A 6,048-nucleotide genomic window follows, 5' to 3' on the forward strand; every position below is an offset into this window, starting at 1 on the left:
AGGAGCTGATGTGTACTTTCAACACACCAAGCTTTGGGATTAACCCCTCTTTTCCTCTTAACCTTTTAATGTCTGTTTTGTAATGTTTCTCACAGCACATGGATGGATGGCCAGGGCAGTGACTCACATGTCATGTCACCATCACTCAGAGTTCTTGGGTCTAGGAGACTAATGCATAATCCACATCTCAGTTGTTTGCATAGAACCATTTTTTAATGGCATATTTTGGTGGTATCTTGATAAAACAAAACCCAGGAACTACGCTTGTCTCTAGAGCCCAAGTCACGAGTATTCGTGGCTGGGAGCTCTGCATTCTAGGTCGAATTCTTTCCACACAGCACAGACAGCAAAGCAAGTCCCTGCATGTCCCTATTGCGTACTGTCAGGTCAGCCCCTGAAAGAAGGGATGGCTGTGGAGTCAGGTAAACATTTTTCCACTCTTGTACTTAAATGCACAGTAACGAGCACATAGGTCAAGAATCACTCCTGGCACTCATAGCTAGGGGGAATCTTTAGAAAAAGAAGTTTTGAAACATTCCTTAAAGAGAAGGAGGAGGCAGCATCATTCCTAACAAAACCAAGAAGCTGTACAAGAGGGCCTGGTGCTGCTGGACCAGCCTGGGGTGTCCCTCCCTCCATCCCGGGGTTCTGTGTCCACCTCACAACCCCTGAAAGCATTTCATCTCAGCCTCCAGCACCCCCTCAGAACCCTTTACTCAGCCAAGAACCCAGCCCCATAGGGACCTCCAGCAGAACAGCAACCTCAACTACCCCAAAGGGACCTCAGGAATTCCCTGAACACCACTCTCCATCCCTGCTGTGCCCACAACTTCCAAAGATTCCCAGAAGAATTCCCAGAGGCCATCTGGAGTCCTGGGTCTTGGGGCCTGGGGCCTGCCCACACCCTGCACTTACCTGCTCCTCCAGCACATGGTCCTTGAAACACTGCTCCCACCTCACATAACCAAGACCTTCTCTACCACTGCCATGCTGGGATGCACCTTGTAAATGGCAGCCCACCACCAGCCACACCCCAACCCTATACTTCCCTGCCTTCCACACCTGAAACCATTCCTGCATGTTCACCTACAGCCCAGTCCCCACCTGCGCCTGTAGTGCCATGGGAACCTAAATCCCTACCTACAACTGCATCTCCATCCATGGCTGCATCCCAACCACACCAGACCCTGCACCACCATCCCTTTCCCTTCCAGTTCAGGCCCAGCCTCCCCTGATCTCATGGGTGGGGCAGGGCCAAGGTAGGTGGACCTAATTTTATACTTACCCGGTTCTGAATGACCCAACTAGACTATAACCAACTGCACAATACTGGCTTCTTTGTGACACATGGAGGTCTCCAATTTTAAAATGCAAGAACTAAATATAACCACCATGGTCTCACCCTCACCTCCAGCCTTACTCTCCATCAAATCAAGGTGAACAAGAAGCTTCCCATCATTATTAACAGTCTCCAGGGTGGAACCTATGGAAATGGATGAGATTCACACTCACTCAGCAAGCTGCACTTTCCCCTTCTGATAACTGCTATTGCACTTTCTAAAAAACCACAGCTTCTCTGTCACAGTGCTCTTCACACTAGGATTTTCTAGAAGCTCTTCTCAGCCAGGACATATCAGCCTCACTGCCAAAGTCCCAGGATCCCTTGTGTGTGGTGATGACCTTCTGCTCCTGGGCATCCACTGTGGCACTACTTCCATGCCAGCCCCAGAAGAACTGAGACAACAGTCTCTCAGATATTTTCCATAGGGTTCACCCTCTCCTTGTCAATGTGTCTGAGAGAGGCTGCAGGACGTGGGTGAGTGTGGCTGCAGTTCAAGCCAGGGATGTGGTCCAGCCAGTCCCAGAGTGAGCTGAACGCACTAATGAACTATCTGCTCACATTAATCAGAGGGCAGGAATCAGAGTCTGCTCATCAGACTGTTAGAGAGTCACAAAAGATTCATCAGAAAATTGAGGAATTCACAAAAAGAAACAGATCAAATAGACAGTGTACAGTGTTTGGCTAAATAAGGGATAACTACAATCAGTGACCGGAGTGAAAAGTATGACGAGGACCAGGCTCAGCATCACCACTGCTGGTCCGATCAGACAGACAGTGACTGAGACAGAGCAGCATGTGTGCAGCACAGAAAATGCTGTCGTCTTCCAGCCACACCCACCCACACAAGTGGGTGACAGCCTTCCCTGTCACAGCGGCCATCTGCGTGGATGCCAAATCGGCACGCGCACAAAACCACACATGTACTTACACGGGGAACAAATCCAGACACTTTTATTTACACTTTAGAAAGCAAACAAGTTGCCCAAACAGAATGGTTAGGAAACAAACACAGACTCATTTGTGCTGTTAGAAAGGTGTAGGTCATGCATTCACCAGTATAAATAATTTTGGGGGGAACAGCAGCTAACTTTTCCCATTCAAAAAGTTGATAATTTCAGGTACATAAAAGTCACTTAAGTTTTTCTATGCTTTTATTTTATCTGGTACATTGTCCTAGTAATAAGCTGACTCATGCACTCAAAGCATTTCAGGTAAAAGAAATTCAAATCTTTACTAGTAGCAAATGGGAAACGTGAGCACTCCCTCAGTCAGCATCCATGTAACAGTCCTAAATTTCTCTCGTTTTTTTCCTGAAAGGGAGAGAGTGGGGACATAGGCCTATCTGTACAATTCAAAGCAGAAACATGTAATTGAAAAACAAACACAAAAAGTGGGCCTGCCACGCTTTTATTTCGGTTTCCTCAGCTGTTAAAAGTGATGTGAAGTGTGGCTGCATTTCCACCTGCTTTCTTCCCAGCTGCCTCTGTGCCCTCACCCACGAATCTCTGCCTCTGGGGAGTGGCTCATCATTGTCACTTGTCATGCAGCCTGCACTTGCACATCCTGGGCTTCATGTGAAGTTTCAGAATCTCCAGTGACACTACACAGGCTTGCTCTAAGTCTCCTGTTAGTGCAGTCTGGCAAATATCCCAAATTAACTTTGACTCTACGTTACAAGTGTTGAATAGAAGATAGCGCTAAGTGCAGCTGTGGCCTTCTGGGCTGCCCAGAGGCTCTGGAGAGCTCAGGACAGAAAACCTAATGACCCCAAAATGAAGTGACTGCAGACACCTGCCTCTTTATCACCGCAGAAGAGTTGCCCAAGAGACAGAAACACCTGAGAGAGTGGCTGGATTCTGGGCTGTGGGTTGCAGTGAATACCTTCAAAGGCCATCAGCCCCTGCACCCTACTTTCCCCCACCCCCCATAGAAAGCATCAGTGTTCTCCCCACCCCACCAGCATGGAGGACAGCAAGCACTGACACAGAAACCAGACCTCTCTGATGACCTTCCCCCTCCCCTGCTCCAGTGCCCTCTGTCCCTCTAGGCTTTCTACCTGCTCATTTGAAGTGCACTTTGGTTTTGGTGGCTAGAAAAGAGGTCATTATAGAGCTGACTAGATGGCCAAGTCATTGGGTCTGGCCCGACTGCCACTGGGACTCACTGGCCCCCGCTTGACTGTCTGGGGTCTGTGGGGGGCAAATGGGGCAGGTGCATCTCCACAGCAGTGGTCACTGCCTGCTGCCCCTCATCGGGAATCACTTCCAGTCTGCTCTCTCCCAAGCTGCTGCCGTCCCCATTCTCCAGCTGGACAGACTCCTTGCTGCCTACTCTGTCCTCCTGTGGGAGTGGCTGGGGGCTGCCTGGAGGGGTAAAGGAGGAGGATGTGGACATGGGCAGGGAGACCTTCCTAACAGATGTCTTCTGCTTGGTCTCCTGGTTGGCCCAGTTCTGCTCTGTCATTAGCAGGTGATGGTTACTGTTGTACAATTTGTCAGGGAGGCTCTTCCCCCGTGTCAGGGGTGGGGCTGTCACATTGAGGTCAGTTGCTGGTGGGGGGAGCCAGGACAGGCTGTGGCCACTTCCTGTCCCAGGGAAAAGGCAGAGTGAGTATAGTAAGGAGGGCACCCCACAGTACCAGTGGCTGTGGCCTAGCAGGAGGGCAGCGGGATCACATCTCCAACTGTTGAGTCAGGAGTGTCAGGGCCATAATGGTTTTTCACGTTCTGTTTAAGCTTCTTCCAGCCCAGGTGGTATATCTCCAGCATGTTGAGTAAGAGGGACAGGCAGGCCACAACCAGCATGAAGATGATGAAGATGGTCTTCTCTGTGGGCCTGGAGATGAAGCAGTCCACCGTGTTGGGGCAGGGCCACCTGTCACAGCGGTAGAGTGGCTTCAGCTGAAAGCCATACAGAAAGTACTGTCCAGCAATGAAGCCCACTTCCAATACAATCTTAAAGATGATGTTGAAGACGTAGGTCCGAAGCAGGGCCCCGGCGATGCGGACATTTCCCTGGTCATCCTGCACTGGGTGCCTGTTCCTCTGGACTTGGTCGTTGTCTCCCTTCACTTGCTCTTCCTCGTGCCCTCTCTTCTTCTGTTCCATACGCACAATGTGCAGCACATGCCCCAGGTAGATGAGGGTGGGCGTGGACACAAAGATGATCTGCAGCACCCAGAAGCGGGTGTGGGAGATGGGGAAGGCCTGGTCATAGCAGACGTTCTCACAGCCTGGCTGCTGGGTATTGCAGGTGAAGCCTGACTGCTCATCTCCCCACACTGACTCCACCCCAGCTCCCAGCAACAGGATCCGGAAAATGAACAGGACTGTCAGCCAGACCTTCCCAATCACTGTGGAGCGCTCCTGTGCAGCATCTAATAGTCTCCCCAGAAGACTCCAGTCACCCATTGCTCCACACTGTCAGCCTGTAAGAAAATACCCTTGTTAATATGCAGGCAGGACAGGTGAGCTGTAGTCCAACAGCTCTAAGGGGCAGGAGATGTTGTGCATGAGGGTTAGATATCGTGTCATTGGGTGCTGTCCTCCCACTTTCCAATGTGGGCTGTGCTGCAGAGCTTTCACACACATGTGTACATGAAAATGTGTGTGCATGTGAATGTGTGTGAGTATACTTGAGTACATGTGTGTACTGGGTACAACTGTGTGCATGTGTCTACATGTGTGTACTTTCTCTACATGTTTGTGTGTATTCTGCCACATAGGTTAAACCAAGGTCTACAGCACTGATATCATGCTGAGCTATGTTAACCTGCAAAAGCTTGGATTAAATGAAACAAACACAGATTGCTTAACTCAGTTCAGAGATGAGAAAACAAGATAGAAAGACAAGTGACTTGCCTCAGGGACAAGGACCTCTCACAGCCTCCTCACTCCTCCCTGGGCTCTTCCAGGCTTGGTCTCTACAGGAACTCTGTGGCTTCCTGTGCTGTGGGCCATTCCTAATCTTGCCCATCCTCCTCATGTGAGGTTAGAGCAGCTTTTTCCCAAGTTGCACCATGCCTATTCCACCTTCATAACTACTGCCTTGTTAATCGGCTACTTCCTTCACTTCTGAATTTTCCTTTTGACTTTTTCTCTTTGCAAATGTTGCATAAATGGTTCACTCAGCTCACATGTGTCCTCACCACCCATGGCTGTATCAGCAAGGTGCAGGTTGTGGGCATATACAGTGAACTAGACTCAGATGGAGGGAAGTGAGACCCCTGGGCCCTCTTTGTGAAGGTGACAGTGCTCCTCGAATACACAGGACCAAGACTACACGGAGTCCTCCATGTCGTCTCTGCTCAAACAGGCCAGATGCTCCAACTGGAAGGAAGGAAAGCACTGCTCTTCTCACAGCCAGTCTGTGCAGTAAGGAAAGTGGGCTAAGCTGTGAGTGCACATATCATTCTCCAGGGGGATAAACAAAACTCTATCATGTTGAACCTTAAAATGCTTAACAATATGACTTTTTAGTAATTGGTTTAAATGCAAATAAACAAACAAAGCCTTACTCCCTCTGATCTAAAAAAAAATAGGCTATGTTAACCCTCTTTTAGAATAAACTTCCAACTCTGTTTTGCTCATTGGAGCTCTGCAGAGAAATCTTAGTCTTCACGTATCTAACTAACCAGCCCCCTTGCCCCATATTGTCACTGCCATCTGCTCTGCTGTCCGTGATCTTAGACGGTAACAAGTTTTCAC

The 6,048-nt window shown here is 49.4% G+C and overlaps 1 pseudogene; it reads right to left on the bottom strand.

The window, feature by feature from the left end:
* Window positions 1-3,342: 3,342 nt before the first annotated feature.
* Window positions 3,343-4,752, bottom strand: LOC123822734 (annotated as a pseudogene).
* Window positions 4,753-6,048: the final 1,296 nt, after the last annotated feature.

Source organism: Phyllostomus hastatus, unplaced genomic scaffold (assembly GCF_019186645.2).
Source record: "Phyllostomus hastatus isolate PE091 unplaced genomic scaffold, TTU_PhHast_1.1 phas_contig_41, whole genome shotgun sequence".
Lineage (NCBI taxonomy): Eukaryota > Metazoa > Chordata > Mammalia > Chiroptera > Phyllostomidae > Phyllostomus > Phyllostomus hastatus.